This window comes from Heptranchias perlo, chromosome 1 (assembly GCF_035084215.1).
Source record: "Heptranchias perlo isolate sHepPer1 chromosome 1, sHepPer1.hap1, whole genome shotgun sequence".
Taxonomy (NCBI): Eukaryota; Metazoa; Chordata; class Chondrichthyes; order Hexanchiformes; family Hexanchidae; genus Heptranchias; species Heptranchias perlo.
Window position 1 is genome coordinate 132,318,316 of NC_090325.1, and position 22,674 is coordinate 132,340,989.

Below are 22,674 nucleotides of genomic sequence, written 5' to 3' on the forward strand. Positions count from 1 at the left end.
TGTCCGACATCATCAGTTTGAGGCCCTGGTTATTTTAACTTTTGCGTCTCATTAACATTCCAGTATCCAGCTGCCCACCAGAAACAGGTGAGAAAAGCAGGTAGCTGGCTTCGGGCAGGTCAAAATTGCATGGCCCAGAGACCGCCCAGACGCACCAAGGTAAATCATGGAGGTGGTGCGGAGGGGGGTGGTATTGGCATCATTTTGCGGATGGGAAGAGGGACGAGCCCAGGGCTGCAGAAGCCCAGACTTCCCTGTGAGTCCTGGAGGAGCACTCCTGCTCCTCCTGGCCTGACTAAGGAAAGTTTTTGATTTAACTTAGTGGGCTTCCTCTTCTTCCCCACTCAGTACATATTAATGAGGCTCCCGCTTTAGTCAGTTCAAGGCAACAAAAAAAAAATTATTCAAATATAAGTGCTTGGTGTGTTTAAACAAAATTAGAAAAGACAAATGGAATTTGCCTGTTCATGAAATTTTGAGAGAAACAATTGAAGAGGTGCCTTTCAAAATCATAGAAATCAAAAAAGGCCATGATTCATAGAAAACATACAAGCATTCAGATGAGACGAACTCACAGACAGTTTTACAATCATCAGTTTTACAACTGAATTTACCAGCGAAAGTTGTAGCAGTCCGAGTCAACACTACTTCAAGCTCTACCAATACTATTGAACAACAAGCTGCAACAATATCTAGCTGTAGCCACAACTAAAGTGTCAAGGAAATAATCTTATTGGATCCAACAACAAGGAACCAATGCAGGCTGATGAGGAAGCAGACAGTAAAGATTCATAAATAGATGACACAGACCAACCAAAGAAAAAGTAAGTAGTTCTCAACTAACTAGCTAGATCTAATCATATTGTGTATGCTTTTACATAGCCTGAAAATCTGTGTCCTAAGAATGGCAACTTTCCCCTAATTAGTTTTGTGACACACAAGTATGTCTGTCAAGAAATGAAAAGCCAGTAATTGGGCCTGCTGTCCGTGAGCTGTGTGATCATTATAACCTCAACTCTTCTCTGATTGCTCAGGAGCTATGCATCTTCAAAGATGTGCTCACAAAGTAGCTCACGAAAGTGTATATATTGAAGATCCTACCATCAAAACATGCAAAATGGACCATGAGTATGAGGATGATACAGAAGAAACAGAAATTGACGTTTCATTCTCAAGGTGGATTGATTAATCCACTGAGGCTTGTCAGTTAGCTCTCAAGATTTTCGAACTTATTAGTTCTGTATTTGATTTTGTGTTTGATTGCAGTAACGAATGTTGTTGCAGCATGCACCATCAGCCATGAGACTATTATAAAGAACAAGCTACAGTCAACCATGTCAGACACATGACTATCAAATCTTTTGTTTCTATCCTGTGATATTTCAGAATCAATCATAAACAATGAGATTATATTGAGTTTTGCATTGACAAGTAAGTCCAATGAGAAAGAAACTGCGGATTGCCTGATTGGATGCATCTTTTTAAATCTATTTTTTCTACTATTACTAATATAAAGGTTAAGCATAATGATTGTCTTAAGTATATGGTTATATATACGTTAATTTAGTTCTACAAACACTGGTATACTGGGGGGACAAAATTAGCTCAGAGGAGGAGGGACTCTTCCAAAACCTGTGGGGAATGGGAACCACTGCTTCTGCATTCCCAAAACCCTCCAGAACCTTCCCCCTTCAAAATGACTTAACTTGCTGCCAGCCAGGCAGCCTCTGTGCCACCCAATATTGCACCAGCCCAAACCCGGCAATCTGCCTCTGAGCACTAGTTTAGGAAAGGCAGCTTGCTGACTCCATGCAATTCTCACATGTTCCTTTGGACAACCACCTGGGAGTTAAAATTCTCCCTTTAGAGTCTCCAAACTGAAACCTGAAGTATTTTCCCTACCTGCCTCCGCTGAAAATAAATACTTATCCTCACTGGATGCGTAGAATAAGTAAGCTATTATCCTATTCATATTACAATAATTTGATGACATAAATTGATGTTAGGAAAAGTTCAGTGACTTTGCTTGACATTAGAGCACATCCATAATGACTCTTGTTTCAAGTGAAATCACCAAGTTTTCACCGAGCATATACTTCCTCCAATCTTTTACAGAAGTAACTTTGGAATGTGAACTGAACTGAACTCTTGTTTTTCATAACATCTCCAAAATACATTACTTTTTTTTTACGATATAAAATCTTGCTGACGCTTTCCACTTGATTTTTGCTTCAGTTATATGCACTAGCCCTGAAATTCCACAGAAGTTCTCCCATCTCCCGCTGTAACTTTGGTGGGAGACTGCAAGAACCCGGTGAAATTTCAGGGCCATCAGCTTTTTCCCGACATAGTTGGTAACAACAGTTTTCATATCAGAAACAGAAACAGAAACCTTAACATTGATGGTGTAAAATGCTTGTTGAACACCCCAGATTGTTAGTAAAATGCATGTAATGGCCATGGGATTGAACATGAGCCTTAGCTTAGTAGTATTATTCTTGCCTCTGAGTCCGAAGGTTGTGGGTTCAAGCCCTACTCCAGATACTTGAGTACATAATCCAGGCTGATACTTCAGTGTAGTATTAAGGCAGTGCTGCACTGTCAGAGGTGCTGACTTTTGGATGAGACATTAAACTGACGCCCTGCCTGTCCTCTCGCATGCATGTAAAAGATCCCAAGGCACTATTTCAAAGAAGAGCAGGGGAGTTCAGCCAGTGTCCTGGCCAATATTTATTCCTCAACCAACACCACTAAAACAGATTATCTGGTCATTTATCTTAATGCTGTTTGTGCGACCTTGCTTTGCATAAATTGGCTGCTACATTTCCCAACATTACAACAGTGACACTTCAAAAGTACTTAATTGGCTATAAAGCACTTTGGGTCCTGAGGTCGTGAAAGGCGCTATATAAATGCAAGTCCTTTCCTTTTCCTTTATTTGTACCATTGGTGCATTATGGGATCATTTCACTCATATGTAAGGCATATGTAACACAATAAATGCTCCTTTTCTTGTGAGTCTGTTCCTCTCTTCTGCAAAATGATACTCATTATAGATCAGAACTACTGTAATATATTTTGTTTACACAATACAATATTTCTAATTGCTCTGTTGGGTTAATGGATAGCATCCTTAGCTAGGTTAAAGGTTAATTAAACCCAAATCCCCTGCATATGACCTTTAAGCTAGTATTAGGAGGCTAAAGGGATCTACACTGTTAAGATACATGGAGCTAATTACCTGACGATAAATCTTGTACAGTGCACTGCAATTTCAACAGTCTTCAAAGATAATGGAAGGTATTAATGGTAACAGCTTTAAGCGCTTTTGTTTCACAGTCATAGTGGCAGGAGCTGTCAGACTGGATCAATACATGCTTTTCAGGCTTCCTTTGGTGCTGTAATCCAGCCTCACTAAGCAATGACCTTTTTGGCTGCCTGAGTATTTGTTGTTTTTTATTAATTGTTGGAGGAACGCATTGGGTATGATAGTTAATGAGGGATGAGTAAAGTTTGGTGAATTGGCTTGATTTGGTCTTGATAAAATGCTGATTCCCCCTCAGTTCACCTCTACTTACGGAGAAAAACTTTGATATTCAAATGGACAAAATAATTAAGGTTTCAATACTGTCTCTACCTGAAATTTTGATAAACTCCAAGAGCTAAATGAAGGATTACTGGATTGATTCCTTTAGTATCGTACAATAGATGGAGCCAAGCTCCTCTGGGCTTCCAGACATTGAAAAAACAGTGACATGAGCATTGCTATTGTCATTACCCAGAGGGTGGAGACAATATTATTACTGGCTCGTCTGTAGTTCCCCGCTGCTTAATGTTTAGGAATATGTTGCTAGCATCAAGAAAAAGAAAATAATGCCGAGAATTAAAGAGTTCAGACATGTCATATGGATTATAGTGCTCAGTACCTGAAATGTTGATATAACTTTTGTTATATTTTGTACAAATGTGCTAGGTTAGCAACTTTCCTGCCTTTAGTGAAAATATTTTCTTTTACTCGTTACCACATTTGTGATGTCATGATCCTTATTTTGATAGAATTCTGAATAAAGCACACAACATATATAATAACATTCAGTTTGTTCCTCAACAGCAAATAAGTGTCGTTGTTTACAACATAGAAAGGTATTTCAAAAAGCACATATGCATTTGTGTTTCAGTGTCGATACATGTATATTCTAGCTGGAAGAATGAATGAGTTAAATGAGAAGACTGGAAATTTAAATAACATTGGACACATCGCTCAGTCCTGACATTAAGCAGCTAGATATCAAAAAGAACATCCAAGTCACATTCCAAACTCAAATTTCGCCAATTTTGGTAAATTTGGACATTGCAACTTTGGCTGCGCTTGTCCCTCTAAATAGGTCAATACCTAGTCAAAGCAGCACAAAATCTTTCTCTGAATCAATACAATTGGTCCCATCATCATCATATATAAATGCAAGTTCCTTTCTCTCCTTTATTATACGTTAGATGAGCAATCAAAATCTGGAGTAATAGTGACCAGGGCAAGAGCCATTTTTACATCATTTTTTAATATTATTTTTAATAAAAGCTTTTATCATTGCTGGTGTAGTGGACACGGGCATACAGTCTTCTGATGAGAATTCATCTGTCTGTTGTTGTAGTGGGTAAGAATAGGTAGGGAAAATTAATGGGTATTCATTCAAAGCAAGGGGATGGCTGGACAATGCACCAAGCACTCAGAATATACTGCCACATCTGCATTACAGTTTGCAAAACACTGACCCCTCTTCTCACTTCTTAAATCGTCTAATTATCGTCTCTGAAGTCAGACTTCCTTCTCTCTGGCTGCCAAAGGGTTAAGCTTCCTTTCACTTGCAGAATTCTGGCATGCTTTGTCATTAACTCACCAAATGACTGGCATAACTGCTAGGATCCTCTCATCCTTTCATACCTGGTGGAATAGGTTGTTCTTTGGGATGCTCCTTGTGTTACCCCCTACTACTCAAAGGGTCTCTTTGTTCTCTTTTCAAAGGAGAAGGCTGCACATAACCATCAGCAGAGAACCCGCACATCTAGAGGACCAATCTACAATGCTTCACCCACCACAAGGAGCGGACACTCCAAATAATTGGGGTGAAGGCTATCCAGTGACGAACAGGCAGCTACATCTACAGTTTGAGTTCAAGGCATCACAAAGGCCTTGCTATTGTGTACAGAGCCCTTGGTTGTTTACTGCATGCTAACACATGGGGCATGATTTGAGCATGGTGGTGGGATCTCAGCGGGGGTGGGTGGGTCAATGTGCGCATGGGAAACCCGGAAAAAAATTTCCTACCTTGGTGCATGCGATCACAACTTAATTGAAGGCCATTAATGTGGCGTCCAGGTTTGGCGTCCCCACGTTGCGCAGCGGGTGCACTGTAGACCCGAATGACGAGCTGGGAGGTGGATTATTTAAGGGCCATTGCAACCATGGTTTTTGAGGGTGAAAGATGGAATTTATAGAGATGGAGCAGCACAGGACCAAGCCAGCACCCAGGTTCAGTGACTCTGCACTTGATTTGCTACTGGCCAGGGTGAGGAGGAGGAGGGACATGCTGTACTCGGGGGATAGGAGGAAGCCCCCTGCCTCTGCCACCAAGAATGTTTGGCTCGAGGTGGCAGAAGAGGTGACCAGTGGCAGCAACATACCCCGGACTTGGGTACAGTGCAGGAAGTGATTTAATGACCTAACCAGGTCAGGAAAGGTGAGTACAATTACTGATTCACTTGCATCCTGTGGTGCACATCATTCCCCCCCCCCCACCATCACATTCTGCCCTGCAAAGCCTACTCCATCACATCACTCCTCACACCCACTTAAAGCTCATCGTCAACTTACCATCACTTTCTGTGCATTTCCTCACCTCCCCATTTATGCACCCACCTCTCCCACTCGCCACAATCCTGATGCAATGTGATCAATATGTCTGGTAGTCACCCTCTGATGCGTCTCATTCATTGTCAGCCTCACACAAAGCAATTTATCCATCGGATGGCCCCGTCATCCTCACTCACTCACACGTCTGTACTTTCTCCCCTTGTAGAAGTGAGCTCAGAATGCAAGGGAGAGGAGTCAGACTGGAGTGGGGACACCACAAATAGTGGCCCTCACAGAGGCGGAGGAGGTGGCCTTGGAAATTAGCCGAATGGTGGAGTGCCTGGCCATCGGGGATGCCAATACTGGCACCCTGCCAATGTCTGGCGACAGAACTTTAACATCCCTCACACATAACATGAATTGATGTTATCAATGATTGATCTGTTGCACACCTCAGTATGCTCATCACAACATTACTCCTGCGATGATTCTTAATATTGCTGTATATTCTCTTCCAGAGCCTTCAAGGAGTGAAGACGTGGATGAGGGCGATTCCTCAGAGGAGCTCCATGCCTCTAAGGGCGCACCGTCATATCTTAGTGAGCCATGCACTAGCGCAGGTACTCACATCTCAGTGGGTCCTAATCGACAGTTAGTTGGGTTGTCACCTGGCGAGTCACCACACACAAATGAGCACGAGCAGATACTGGTGGCAGGGCAGCTGTGAAGAGTCCACGTCGGTGGGCGCACTCCTCTGCTCAGCTTAACACAGATTCTGAACCCTGGGGGGCCATTGTTGAAAAGGAGAATGATCAAGGTACAGACGCACCTTTGCGACGTATTGGAAAACGTACCACGCTCAGTCTCCACATTAGTGCAGAGGATGGAGGTGTCCACCTGCAGCATTAGTGGACTGGTGGCAGAGGTACGTGAGGGAGCGTCTGTAATGGATGGAATGGCAGCCTCCATGGCACTTCATGCACGGCTCACAAATGAGTCCATTCAGGCACTGACAATAACCGTGTGGACTCAGGGTGCACAATATTCTGCCGCCTTAAACAGGCTGACAGATATTTTAGAAGTGACTTTACAAAGCGTCACACATGTCCTTCAAGCTGCTCTCCAGCAGAGTGGTGGGAGTGATGTGGCCCTGGCCCAGGAGAGGGATGGTGGTAAAAGGGGACATGGGAGTGGGGACTCCACTCAAAGCGCTCCCACGTCTCACCCATTCCCCACCCCTCAACCAGTACCCGCAATGCTGACTCTTCTCCCGATGGTCGAGTCTGCCCATGCACAGGTGCTAGTGGAGCAGTCTTTAGAAGGGCTCTCATGGGCTCCAAAACCCAGAGGGCATAGGCCGAAAGTATCTAAGCAGTCAGGGCATGAATCTGAGCAACCTGCCACCACCTCTGCTGAAGCCACAGGGGATTCACCATGTAGAAGTAGTAAGAAGAGAAAGGCTAAGGTTTTGTGATCACAAAGGGAATGCACAAAGGTGTCTGACAGAATGTTATGTTTTTCATTTATATTTGATTTATATTAAATGCACATTAAATGTTATAATTCTCACCACCAGTGGCCATGTCTTGCCCATTCTTGAGTCCCCTTTGTGAAAGCGCCCTTTCATGCGCTTCACCATGAACGGAGAGACTTGATGCCATCATTGGGCACGTTTACAATGGGTGTATGTGTGGTTGTAGGACTGTTTTGTGTGGAGGGTGGGCGAGGTGCTGGTGTTTGTGGTGCTTCTTCCAGGTGATCTGAGGACTTGATTATCGTCACTTTCCAGATCTCCTTATGAGAATCTATCAAATATGAGTGACTCCCTGGCTTCACGAGCAGCCAGGTGAACCGCTGCTCTGCTGATGGGTTGCCCATCATCCCCCTCCTTCTCAATGTTGATGGCCAATGAGGATGCCTCATGATCGCATGAGATCTCAGCCACTGGTAACCCTTTCTGTTGAGCGATGTTGTGCAGGACGCAACACACGACTATTACTCTACACACTTTTTCTGGTGCTCACTGAAGGGCTCTACCAGATTGATCCAGGCACCTGAAGTACATCGTCAGCATTCCTATGGCTTGTTCAATGACAGGCCTAGTGGTGATGTGACTGTCGTTGTACCGCTGCTGTGCCTCACTGGTGGGGTTTCGCGGAGGTATCATGAGCTACGTCAGCAGGGGTTATCCTTTGTCTCCAAAGAGCCAGTCCATAAGTCTGTTTTGTGGAAGAGGGCTGGTTTGCTGGATTCGCGCAGAATGAAGGAATCATGGCAGCTGCCAGGGAATTTGGCAAACACCTGCAGAAGTCTCTTCCAGTGGTCGCAAACCAGCTGCTCGTTGATGAAGTGATTTCCCTCTCGGTTGATGAACATTCCTGGCTCATGTGCAGGTCCTCGGATTGCCACATGTATGCAATCAATTGCGCCCTGTACCCGTGGGTAGCCAGCCAGAGAGTGGAAACCCGCTGCCCTCTCAGTCTGGCTGATGTCGTCGATGGGGAAGTTGACGTAGTCAGATGACTGAGAGATCCCGGTGATGTCACCAGTGGCACCTTGGAAGGATCCGGAAGTGAAGAAATTGAGGGCAGTGGTGACTTTAATTGTGACGGGCAATGCGTGCCCACTAGGCCCAGACGGGAGCAGTTTTGCATGAAGGAGCGTGCAGATGTCTGCAACCATTTGGCAACTCAATCTGAGCCTTCATACGAACTGCTCCTCAGAGAGGTCCAGGAGGCTCATCCTCTGCCTGTACACCGTCTTACGAGGGCAGTACCTCCTGCGACCTCAGCCCCTCTGTTGTTCCCCTCTCTGCTCTTCTGCAGGTCCTTGTGGCACACCTCTGTCTTGTGGAGCTGCAAATCCCAGAACTGCACGCCATGCCAGCCTCAGATGCTGATGTGCCTCCTCCTCAGATCATAGAATCATAGAATCATAGAATAGTTACAGCACGGAAAGAGGCCATTTGGCCCATCGAGTCAAGAGCAAGAGCAATCCAGCTAGTCCCACTCCCCCGTCCTTTCCCCGTAGCCCTGCAAATGTTTTCCCTTGAAGTACTTATCCAGTTCCCTTTTGAAAGCCACGATTGAATTGGCCTCCATCACCCCCTCAGGCACTGCATTCCAGATCATAACCGCTCACAGTGTAAAAAAGTTTTTCCTCATGTCGCCATTGGTTTTTTAGCCAATCACCTTAAATCTGTGTCCTTTGGTTCTTGACCCTTCCGCCAATGGGAACAGTTTCTCTTTAATTACTTTATCTTTACCCTTCATGATTTTGAATAACTCTACCAAATCTCCTCTCAACCTTCTCTGCTCTAAGGAGAACAATCCCAGCTTCTCCAGTCTATCCACGTAGCTGAAGTCCTTCACCCCTGGAATCATTCTAGTAAATCCCTTCTGCACCCTCTCTAAGGCCTTCATATCCTTCCTAAATTGCGTTGCCCAGAACTGGACACAATACTCCAGTTGTGGCCGAACCAGTCATCATAACTTCCTTGCTTTTGTGCTCAATGCCTCTATTTATAAAGCCCAGGATCCCGTATGCTTTTGTAACCGCTTTCTCAACCTGCCCTGCCACCTTCAACGATTTGTGCACATACACCCCTAGATCTCTTTGTTCCCGCACCCCTTTTAGAGTTGTACCCTTTAGTTAATATTGCCTCTCCTCGTTCTCCCTACCAAAATGTATCACCTCGTAGTTGTCTGCATTAAATTTCATCTGCCACGTGTCCGCCCATTCCAGCAGCCTGTCTATGTCCTCCTGAAGTCTATCACTATCCTCCTCACTGTTTACAACACTTCCAAGTTTTGTGTCATCTGCAAATTTTGAAATTGTGCCCTGTACACTCAAGTCCAAGCCATTAATACATATCAAGAAAAGCAGTGGTCCTAGTACTGATCCCTGGGGAACACCACTGTATACCTACCTCCAGTCCAAAAAACAACCTTTCACCACTACTCTCTTTTTCCTGTCACTTAGCCAATTTTGTATCCATGCAGCCACTGCCTCTTTTATTCCATGGGCTTCAACTTTGATGAGAAGCCTATTGCGCAGCACTTTATGTAACGTCTTTTGAAAGTCCACATACACCACATCAACCGCATTGCCCTCATTGGCCCTCTCTGTTACCTCATCAAAAAGTTCAATCAAGTTAGTTAAACACGACTTGCCTTTAACAAATCCACGTTGGCTTTCCTTAATTAATCCACACTTGTCCAAGTGACTGTTAATTTTGTCCCAGATTATCGTTTCTAAAAGTTTCTCCAGTTTAACCGTGGTTAAACTGACTGGCCTGTAGTTGCTGGGTTTATCCTTATGCCCTTTTTTGAACAAGGCTATAACATTTGCAATTCTCCAGTCTTCTGGCACCATCCCCGTATCTAAGGATGATTGGAAGCAGATGTAGTGCTGAATAAATCCATTGCACCCCCCATCCAGCTGGTGTCAGTTTGAGGGGGTCCAAAATGTAGGTAAATATGTGTGAACACAAGAATTCTGAATGTGAACAAAGAAATCTCAGCCTAAACACAAAGAATTTCCAGCCAAAGGTTTGTCTGAGAGAACTGATTGCCCTGCTGCAAAAACTCACCTTTTATTCACATGTGTCAATCACTGGTTTAAAGGTCCAAATGGCTGCCGGCTGTAACTCGCCTCTGTTTCCATGGCTTCTTTCAGAGGTCACGGGAGACACGTTGATGCAGAGTTAAAATCATTTCTCTGTCTCAATACACTGAAAATTAATCCCCTTAACAAGTTTAAGTCTCTTAATTGTCACTTTAAATATCGGCCCGCCGGTCCTTCGGCTTCCTGAAGCGCGCGCACCCAGATGTGTCTGGGTCAAATGCGAAAGTCGGCGGCTTGGAGCCGGGATTCGTTGCCGCTCCTAAAATCAGCTACTTTCAATGCCCCCTCCCCAGCCCCAGCCCACCTGAACTTGGGGGCTAAAATCATGCCCGTGTTTGCTTTCTGTTTGTGTAAGGGTCTGCCAAGATTAAGGAACTGACGCTAGGCACGAGCAGAAAACAGCCCCATCACAACAGCACTTGTCAAGCACTCTGGACATTGCAAGCAGCAATCTGGGTACATCCACTGCAGAAATAAGGGGAGTCAGGAGGGTGAACTTGATGAAGTGCCAAGTGTCAGTGAAGAAAAGCAAATGGAGGTGGCAGCAGATAAGCAGTAACCAGAGGGATGAAGGGTCAAGGCCATGGGGCACCTGCTGTGGGATCTCTGGCCCAAGTGTTGAGGGAGTTTTGCTCACTAACACTGTGCCTGCCGCTATTGAAACATTTGGCTCAAAATTACAGGACGTTTTCATTTCTGATCTATAGAAGCCAATGGATTGGTTAGAGAGCATCTTGCTGCTAGGCTTCCCACTCTTTAATAGCAGCCATGGGACTTGGCCCAACAAAACCCATGGTCAGTAATTGGGGAATAGTAGGAAAAGAGATGGATGTGGAGCTGACCCCTCAGGGTGATGACCTATCTGCCCTTCCAACCTGCCCCTTCAGAGAACAGCACAAGAGGAGGTAAGAAGAGCAGCAGCCAACCAGTGCCGATGTTGAAATATTGGCAGTAGTGGTAGGAATATCTCATAACTCAGAAGATACAGGACAATCACCATAGGTGAGTCATGAGGTACCCACTGAGGAGCAGCAGTGTGCCATCACATTTACTGCACACTGAGGTAGGAAAAGTCATGAGATGAGAAAGTGGACAGCAACTTACACTATTACTCAAGGAAAACACTGGCACACACATGTGGAAAAGGAAAATAAACTGGATGTTCTTTCTTTGGAATGTTTCTTTAAGATTTGTTGCCAAGAAGGTACATATGACTGTTAGAGTTAGGGGGAAACATGTGGGGATGGTAATGAAGACAAAGGGGATTTGACTCACCATATTGGCATGGGGTGAGAGTAATACAGGGAGAGCCATAGGACTAGTCATTTAGGGGCTGAAGGGCTGTTTTCAACTGAAAGTCCTGTCAATCACTCCTTGGCACCATTGTATTTTCTCTCTGGCTCGTTGTACGAGTTCCTGACTGTTAATCCTGAGGGAAGCACGGGGAAACCCAAGGCTGTTAGCAGCTATCCACCCATTTAGCCTCATTCTTCAAATAGTTGTGGCACCGTGAACTATCACAAATGAAAACATCGTGGTCGCTGCTAGGAGATCTTGCAGTCACCTGCACAACAGTGATAGAATAGACTTCTGAGCAAAGGAATGCTGACTTGCACAAAAAGAACAGCAATCAGCAGAAAAAATAGATGCACAAGCTCTATTACACAAAATTCTGTTGTCAAGTCAATAATAGCTTCAACTATGAGAAATATGGCAACCTAGCTTTAATTGGTGGAGTTGTAGAGTAAAGAGCTCACAGGCCTTCCAACTTCCATTTTATACAGGCGTTCTGTGAAATAGCATGGTGCTGCTGAAGAGCTTAGGGATTTAGTTGTGGGGCCAATATACATTAACTGAAATAATTTTATCGTGTGTAGAATCACCGAATGGTTACAGCATAGAAGGAGGCCATTTGCCCTATCGAGCCCATGCCAGCTCTTTGTAAGAGCAATCCAGTTAGTCCCGTTCCCCCACTTTTTCCCCGGAGCCCTGCAAATTTTTTCCCTTCAAGTATTTATCCAATTGCTTTTTGAAAGCCACAATTGAATTTGCTTCCACCACCCTTTCAGGCTGTGCATTCCAGATCATAACTACTTGTTGTGTAAAGAAGTTTTTCCTCATGTCACCTTTGGTTCTTTTGCCAATCACCTTAAATCTGCGTCCTCTTTTTTTTGACCTTTCCACCAATGGGAACAGTTTCTCTTTACTTATTTTACCTCACACCCTTCATGATTTTGAACATTTCTACCAAATCTTCTCTGCTCTAAGGAGAACAATCCCAGCTTCTCCAGTCAATCCACATAACTGAAATCCCTCATCCCTGGAACCATTCTAATAAATCTTTTCTGCACCCTCTCTAAGGCCTTCACATCCTTCCTAAAGTGCAGTGCCCAGAATTGGACACAATCAGTTGTGACTGAACTAATGTTTTATAAAGGTTCAACATAACTTCCTTGCTTTTGTACTCTATGCCTCTATTTATAAAGCCCAGGATCCCGTATGCTTTTTTAACCACTTTCTCAACCTGCCCTGCCACTTTCAAACATTTGTGCACATAAAGCTCCTGGACCCCTTTAGAATTGTACCATTTAATTTATATTGCCTCTCTTCATTCTTCCTGACAAAATGTATCACTTCGCAGTTCTCTGTGTTAAATTTCATCTGCCATTTGTCCGCCCATTCCACCAGCCTGTCTGTGTCCTCTTGAAGTCTATTACTATCCTCCTCACTGTTTGCTACATTTCCAAGTTTTGTGTCATCTGCAAATTTTGAAATTGTGCTCTGTACACCTATGTCCAAGTCATTAATATATATTAAAAAAAGAAGTGGTCCTTTTGTGTACCATTGTGTAATGACATCAGTGCATGAACATAGCACAGTCCCTAAAATTTCAGAAACTTTGTCCTCCACAGATTGGGGAGTGCATCGCCAAGTGCCCATTTACCTTTTACCACTTCCCTGCAAGAGACCACTCCCCAAACACGACATCAGGAAAATTGGCTCTATAGTCATTTAGGATAACCATGTTCCACCTCCTGAAAATGGAGCTGGTGCTAAAGATACATTCAGCAGGATCTAGAAGATAGATTAGGAGCAGATCCACAGGCTATCCAGAATTTTGGTCAACTATAGCTGAGATAAGTGGATTCTACACCTTTCCTTGGCACTTCCTATGTGATCTTGAACTTTTCTGTCATTTTGTTGGAATATGGGGTAAAATAGAGACATTGCTTTAAGTGTCAGCTTGGCTCACTACATAGCACTTTTGCCTCTGAGTCATAAGGTCATTGTTTCAACCTCCATTCCCGGACTTGAGCACTTATTTTAGGCTGGCACTTCAGTGCAGTACTGAGGGAGTGCTGCATTGATGGAGGCACATCTTTCAGATGAACCAAGGTAGATGTAAAAGATCTCATGGCAGAATTTGAAGAAGAGCAGGGAAGGTGTCCTGGCCAACATTAATCCTTCAACCAACACCACCAAAATGCAGAGAACTGCAAAGTGTTACATTTTGGCAGGAAGAATGAGGAGAGGCAATATAAACTAAATGGTACAATTTACATCACTGGTATTTGGAGGACCTTGCTATGTGCAAACTGGCTGTTGCATTTCCTTACATAACAGTGACTGCACTCAAAAGCAATTCATTGGGTCTGAAGAAGTTTACAGCCAATGAATTGAGGTTGTGAAAGGCGCCATATAACTGCATGTTCTTTATTTCTTTAAATGTATAGAAGTCAAAATTAGCTTCTGCATGATCTTGAAACCAAGTAACATTACAAGTTGGCAAAGTACTCTAGAATGGGATTGAATGGTCATCAAATGAATACCATCCAGATAAATCAATAGCTGAAACAATAAATAAAATAAGAAAACTAAATAAAATGGCACAGATCTTCGGTCTATAGAGTATCCAAGCACGAGAACTACTTTCCTTTGGCGCAGCTAACCATTCTATGGGAAAACTTGCATTTATATTGCATCTTATCGTATGTCCTAGAAATGGGTCAAAGCATTTCACAATAAATTACTTTGAAGTGTAATTAATGTAGTTATGTAGGCAAATGCAACAGCTATTCTGTGCACAGCAAGATCTCATAACAGCCATAAGGTCAATGACTGTGATGGTGTGATTGGTGATGTAGGTTGTGGGAGGAATGGTGATTAGAACCTCTCCTTCAAATACTGCCATGGGATTATCAACATCCACTTTAACCACAAGAACAAATATGCAGAGTCTCAGTTTAATGTGTTATTTGATGGACGTCACCTCTAGGAATACAGCACTCTTTCAGATTGCATTTTTGACACCTAAACCAGATGGTCCTGAGAGAGAAAGAACTTTACAAGAGCTCAGAGAGGCTTGGATGAATCTGGGAAAGAGTTCAAAAGATTAAAGAAACAAGTAAGTGTTAAGAGTGAGACTTCAAAGTAATATGCTGAACTACAGTTTGAACATGCCAGGTAGATTTGTTATTCAAAGCTTTTAACTTGTCAGCTATGCAAGGATTCTAACCATAATTTAACTTTGCTGACTTTATGTCAACCTTGAACGTTAGGGTGGAAATTCGATTCTGCCCCATTTTGGAAGCGAAGGCAGCAAGGCGGCTGCAATGAGCACCCGAACCGGGAGGCCCAAGGCCGGCGCAAAATTAGGCCTCAGGCATTTAAATAATGTGGGCAAGTCCTCCACAGCCAGCTCTCCCTTTTACAGCAGTTAATTTCAGGTCACCTGCCTCATCAGCAGCGGCCTCCGGTAAATGCCGTCGCAGTCAGGACAGCAGGAAGTGGGCCGATCGCTAACAGAGGCTGTCAGCAGTACTGTGGAGCTAGGAGGAGCATTTTTGCTCGTTCTGGCTCCACAGGAAGGTTTTGTAAAAAAAACATGTTTTAAAACTTACCTTTAGTTGGCAGCCGCTGCTTAGGCCACAGCAGCCGCTGAAGAATCCTGAGCGGGGCAAGCCTGACGCCTTCCCCACTCATCACAGAACAACTTCAGTGAGAAGATCGAAAGCAAACATTGGGCCCCCTCAATTAGATGGCTGCCATGGACACCTGAGAAATGGCCCAACCCAATCTTGGGTCAATGCTTTTCAGGCGTCTTTGGGGTGTAGGACGTTGGTCCACGAAATTTAGCCTCATTACGCCCATTTACGCCCAAAAAACAGGTCCAATTTCTACCCCATTGACTGTCACTTTATTTGTATTAAGTGAAGCCCAGCCAATGCTGAGTTACTGAGGTACACTTAGACTGCCTTTGTATCTGTAGGGTTACTAATTTTGTTAGTTAATCACATATGCTGAAGTACTTCATAAAAAGGTTGGGTTGCCTAATGGTTATGATATCGGACTAGCAACCCAGTATGGCAAGTTGTGAAATTGAATTCAATGGGTTCGATTTTTAGCTGAAGTGTGGGTGCGTTGGGGATGGGGCGTCTCCGAAAATCGGGGAAATCCCAAGTGGGTGAGGAAGCCAGCTCCAACCCGCCAACTTCCGGGTTCCCCACAGATGCGTCTGTGTGCGCGCGCGCCTCACGAATGCGGAAGCCCCACAGGCAAATAAAGACGACGGGATGATAATTAACACAGTTATTTAGATAGTTTAATTATTTGAAGTAATTCATTTCATGGTGATTGAGGTCGGGGACTGATTTTCATTCAGCCTCAGTATGTTTCCCGTGCTGTGGGAAACACTTCTTGTTTTAGGAGACGTGTTTCAGCCAGCAGCCAGTTGGACATTGAAATGTTTGTTTGACAGATGGTGATAAAAGGTGAGTTATTGCAGCAGGGCACTCTGGTCTTTCAGACAAACTTTTGGCTGGGAGATCTTTGTGTTTACATTGAAAATTCTTAGTTTCCTCTCAGAATTGTTCCTTTACATATATTTACCAACTTTTCGGACCCCCTCAAACTGATACCATCAGGATGTGGGGCGCCATGGCAGCATTTACCAGTACATCCAAAGACGAGCAACATCACCAGCTTCGCCAAACACGGCATGCACTTCTGCCATTTGGAGCTCCACCACACAGTGCTGCGCCATGGGCACCTGCACTAGAGCACAGAGAGCAACAACAGAGAGAGCGACGTCGCAGAAGGCACTACCCTCGCCAGAGGGTCTAAAGAACAAGGCTCAGCCTCCTGGACCTCTCTGAGGACCAGTGCATACGAAGGCTCAGAGTGAGTCGCCAGATGGTCGCAGACATCTGCAGCCTCCTTCATGACGAGCTGCTCCCGGCTGGGCCGAGCGGCATCTCATTACCCATCACTGTCAAAATCATCACTGCCCTCAACTTCTTCGCCTCCGGGACATTCCAGGGTGCCACCAGGGACATCGCCGGGGTCTCTCAGTCGTCTGCCCAAAAGTGCATAAGGCAAGTCACCAATGGCTTGTTTTGCAGGGCCTCACAATATATCAATTTCCCCATGGATGACTTCAGCCAGACGGAGAGGGCAGTGGGATTCCACTCTGTTGCTGGCTTCCCATGAGTGCAGGGTGTAATTGATTGCACCCATATAGCAATCTGAGCACCTCCACATGAGCCAGGACTGTTCATCAACAGAAAGGGTTATCACTTTATCAACACTCAGCTCGTTTGTGACTACCACAAAAGATTCCTTCACGTGTGCGGCAGATTCCCTTGAAGCTTCCACAATTCCTTCATTCTGAGGGAATCCAACATCCCGCGGCTCTTCCACGCACTGACCACCCTTAAGGACTGGCTCCTCGGAGACAAGAGATACCCCCTGCACATGTGGCTCATGACACCTCTGAGGAATCGCGTCAGCGAATAACAGCGTTGATACAACGACAGCCACTTCGCCACCAGGTCTACAATTGAGCAGGCTATAGGGCTGCTCAAGATGTGATTTAGGTGCCTTGATCGTTCTGGGGGAGCGCTTCAATATGCACCAGACAGAGTGGGATGCATTATAGTCGTGTGTTGTGTCCTGCACAACATGGCACAACAGAGAGAGGTGCTGCTTGAGGAGGCCCCATCCACATCTGCCATCCACATTGAGGAGGAGGTGGCAGAGGAGGAGGAGGAGGAGGAGGACGAACCCATGGGCAGAGCAGTGGCTCACCTGGCTGCTCATGAGGTCAGGGAGTCACTGATATCTGAACGGTTCTCCTAACCTCAGAAAGTGAGAAGGGTCCAGTCCTCAGGCCACCTGGAAAGAGCAGCGCCCACACCAGCACCCCCTCCACCCCTGCACAAAACAGTCCTGCAACTACACATACACCCACTATAAAGTGACTCAATGGGTGGCATCAAGTGTCGCCGTTCATGATGAAGCACATGAAAGGGCGCTATCACAAAAGCCAGTCAAGAATGGGCAAGATGTGGCAGTAGTGGTGAGAATGATAACTTTTAATGTGAATATAACAAAAAACAAATATAAATGAAAAACATGACAGTCTGTCAGACACCCTTGTGCATACCCTTCGTGATCACAAATCCTTAGCCTTCCTCTTCCTACCGCTTCTATGTGGTGTTTCCCCTGTGGCTGCAGCAGAGGTAGTAGCATGTTCATGCCCTGACTGCTTAGATGCTTTTGGCCTACACCTTCTGGGGTTTGGAGCCCCTGCCAGCTACTCCAAAGACTGTTCCACCTGCTCCTGTGCAGGGGCAGACTCGGCCACCTGGAGAGGAGGCAGCATTGCAGGTACTGGTTGAGAGGGGGGAAACGGGTGAGACGCGGGAGCACTTTGAGTGGCGTCCCCACTTCCATGTCCCCTTTTGCCATCATCCCTCTTCTGGGCCAGGCCCACATCACTCCTACCACCCTGCTGGAGAACAGTTTGGAAGACATGTGTGAAGCCTTGTAAGGCTACTTCTAAAGTATCTGTCAGCCTGTTTAAGGCGACAGAATGTTGTTCACCCTGAGTCCGAACGATCGTTGTCAGGGCCTGAATGGACTCATTTGTGAGCCGTGCTTGAAGCTGCGATTCTCTCCATCGTAGACATTCCCACACTTATCTGTGCCGCTATTCCACTAATGTAGGAGTTGGACTCCTCCATCCTCTGCACTATTGTGGAGAGTGTGTGTGGCACCTGTTCCAGTACCTGACAAATGTGCTGCTGTCCCTCACTCATTCTCCTTTTAAAGGATGGCCCCGAGGTTCAGCATCTGCATCCAGCTGAGCAGAGCCTGGACAGGAGTGCGCCCACCAACACGGATTCTCCTCAGCTGCCCCTGCCACCAGTGTCTGCTCGTGCTCATTTGTGTGTGGTGACTCACCAGGTGCCAACCCAATTAACTGACTAATAGGCCCCAGCGAGGTGTGAGTATCTGCACTGGTGGATGGCTCAGTAAGATGTGACAGTGTACCCTCAAAGGCTGGGAGCTCCTCTGAGGAATTGCCCTCTGCCGTCACTGTGGTCGTTGGAGGGCCTGTAACAGAACAGAAGGCAATATTAAGCATCATTGCAGATGTGTCATGTTGCGATGAGCATACTGAGGTGTTCAACATGCCAAACATTGTCAACATCAATTCATATGTGTGATGAATGTTAAAGATGTGTCACCAGACGTTTGTGGGGTGCCAGTCTCAGCGTCCCCGATGGACAGACACTCAAGGGTGCGGCTGATCTCCAGGGGCTCCTCAACAGACACTCAAGGGTGCGGCTGATCTCCAGGGCCTCCTCCTCCGCCTCTGTGAGGACCACTATTTGTTGTGGGTCCTCACTCTCTCGGGTGCATTTTGTGCTCTCTTCTCCTGGAACGGGAGAAAGTACAGACGTGTGAGTGAGTGATGGTGAAGTGGTCAGCTGATGGATGCATTGCTTTGGGTGAGGCTGACTGTGAAAGAGGTACATCAGAGGGTGAGTATGAGACAGAGACATCACATTGGATCATGGTTGGGGTGAGTGGTAGTGTTGGAGTGACTAATGGGGAGTGAGGAAGTGCAGGTAAGTTGAGGATGAGCCTTAAGTGGATGTGAGGAGTGATGTGATGGAGTAGTCTTGGCAGTGCAGAATGTGTTGGGCGGCGGGGGTGGGCGGGGTGATGTGCAACACGGAATACAGGAGAATCACTGAAGCACTTCCTGCACTGGATCCAGGTGTGGGAGATGTTGCTGCTGCTGGTGACCTCCTCTGCCACCTTGAGCCAGGCCTTCTTGGTAGCAGAGGCAAGCACTTCCTCCCGTCCATGGGGTAAAACACTTCCCTCCTCCTCCTCAACTCGGCCAATAGCTGCTGCAGTGAGGCATCATTAAATCTTGGAGCAGCCTTACCCCTGTGCTGCTCCATTGTGCCTTTTTGGTCTTTGTTGCAGCAAAAGCCTTTGGAGCAATGGCCCTTTAAATAGAGCCGCTCCAGCTGACAGCCTGTCATGGGGGTGCACAGTCCGCCCACTGAGCAGCTTTCGGACGGCACACCCGGAAGCCACATTAAGAGCCACTAATTAACTCGCAATCACGTGGGAAATGGTAAGATTTTACTGGTCGGATCACCCACGCGCCCATTGACCCCCCCCCTCCCCCGCTGCCATCCTGCTGCCTTTTGAAAATCGAGCCCAATAAGTCTGGTCATTTGTGAACTAGCATCATGAAAATAACATGACTATGAAAGCTTCCAGATTATTGTAAAACTCAGCTAGTTCACTAATGTCCTTTGGGGAAAGAAGTCTGCCACCCCTACCTAGCCTGGCCTCTTTAATGTTTAGTCATAAGCGTATTAATAAAGAAATAATAATTATTTTTTTTATCTGACTTGTTCTTGGATGACTTTTGCAAGACAAGATTATTTAACTCCCTTAGTATTGCTTTGTGTCCTCGAAAGAGTTGTTTGGTTTGTGTAACTGTCAATATATTTTGGACAGGTCAATTTTTGAAAGCTAAATTTCAGCCATCTAATAAACCCTAAATGCAGACAGTCAATCTCCAGTCAGTCTTCGATGAGGAGTTAATGTGAAGGATTTAAAGATTCTTCTGTTGCCTTTTGATTAATATTCTTTACAAAGTTTATGGGTTTACCAATCACAGGAATTTTACAAACCGAAGGGCTGGGAAGGTTCTTCAGCTTGGAGGTTAGTCACAAAGTTCAATATAATTTCTTAACAATATTCAACTGATTTGACCCACGTCAAAACATTTTGTTGAGTAAACCCTGAATAAAAAAACAAAAAAAAAGGACAATGTGCTATGCAAATAACTAAAGACAATAGAATGAATAAACAGGGAATCATGCCAACATATCCTTTTAGAACACTGCAAGAAGGATTATCATTGGAAAATTCCACCATACAGCCCTGACATTGGCATGCACAAACAGAATGAAGCTCAAACTATGTTATGACTGCATTAAATGTTGCTCACAACTGCACTAAAAGAGAAATCTCTGTTCTGATTTGGCAGGTGCTGGCAGCGGATGTGGAGATTTCTGTGGGACTTTGTGTAAAGTTTTTTTGGATTAGACTGCAGCGGTCCCTTTGAAGACTGGTTTGGTCACTCTACACAAAAATCGCATTTGCATTCTAAATGCATGTTAGGACCTCTTAATAAATATATTAATAAATTTATTAATGAAGTTCCTGTTTTGGGTTGGAGCATTGGCTGCCTAAATCGAGGCCTGCTCCAATATCGCATTGGCCGGGCTTTGAGCGGTAACTGAATGGTAGTTTTTTTTTTCCATTTTTGTCTCAGGATCGCTCAGTTCACACCGAAAAACAGGGAGGTAATAAGATGAAAATCACCTCCGAGTAAGTATGAAATTGGATTCAATAAATCTGGTAATTTGGGAGCTAGCACCAGATAAAAAATGACCATTCAATCTACTATTCTGTGGTAAAGCCCCAGTGGGTTCACTAATGTAATTCAAAAAAGGGAGACCTGTCTTACACTATGTTGTTGACTTTTAATGCCCTCTTTTAATGGCCCAGCAAGCCACCTCAGTGGTCCAGAAGGCCCACCTTCACTAAGTGAAAGGAGGTAAATTGGCAGCAACCTTACCAAAATAGAGTTCTTATCACTGCATTGCGATTTAACAACTGGTGGCAACATATCATGTGAGATGCTTGTCAACATTGTATGCATTATCCAGGAAAAGCCTGCTGTAGTTGTAGACCTCCTGCCACTAGATGGCTCTGTGGTGTGAGTTGTTGCGGTCTACCACCTATCTAGTTTTCCACCCAATTTTTGGCTTTTTTTGCCGCAGTTTCTTGGGTGTTTCATCCGATAGCAAAGGCACCTGAGACCCCCTTGCTCATTTGTGGACCTCCTCCTACCTGCCTGACCTATTTGCAGCCATCCAATTTCGGTCCTCGGGCTGTAGCATAACCGTTCCCCACCAACCTTTTTTATCTTCATAACTTTGGCTGTTTCCTACCTCCTGTTTAATATCCTCATTGGTATAGTGTTTGGGCTTTAAGCCTACTGCGTTGAGTTTTGCAATCCTCCACATCAGAACCCCAACCTCTTGGCCTTAAGCCCCTCACCCCCTATTTACTTGCACCCCTCCTTCTCCATGGGAGATTTTTCTCCCAGTGACTGCTGTTGATGGCAGTTAAGCCACCACTGAATTGTTAAAGAACAAGAATTCTTTACAAGGACTTAAGCTCATTATAGTAATCAAATATATAGTATTAACTATTTAAGTGGATTAGCAAAGAGCCTCTTTTTTAGCTCAAATATTAAAAGGGTTGTTAGTTTTTTTAATCACCCTTCACTTCAATGCAGGTGGAGAGGTGCAATGAGATCCACCACGAGGGACCATTTACATGACCATGGGGATGGAACAAGAGTTTATGCTCTGACTTACTGTAAGTAATGCCATGGGATTATAAGTATAAATGTAGCCCTCGTCTTTATTTCCATAAATTGTTGAGTACTGATATAGAACAACGAACAGTAGATTACTGTCATTAAATTTACTGCAATTAACTTTTAAAAGTATCTTGTCATAATATTGTTCTTGATAATTTAGGGTCACTAGAGTTAAAGCAGCTGAAGAATTTAATGTAGGTGTGTCAAACTTCCAGGAAGTCTCAATGGGGTAGATCTTGATAGCGAATTGGCAGCCTGTTTTACATCTCTCCTGATTTTTATTTCCATTGAAGTCCAAGGAAATAAAAATTGAGAGAGATGTAAAATGGGCCGCCGACTCGCCATCACCCGTTTTACACTATCCCACAAAGTCAAGATCTACCCCAATCTCTTTATTTTATACGTTGAAAAATCTGTCCATTCTTCTATA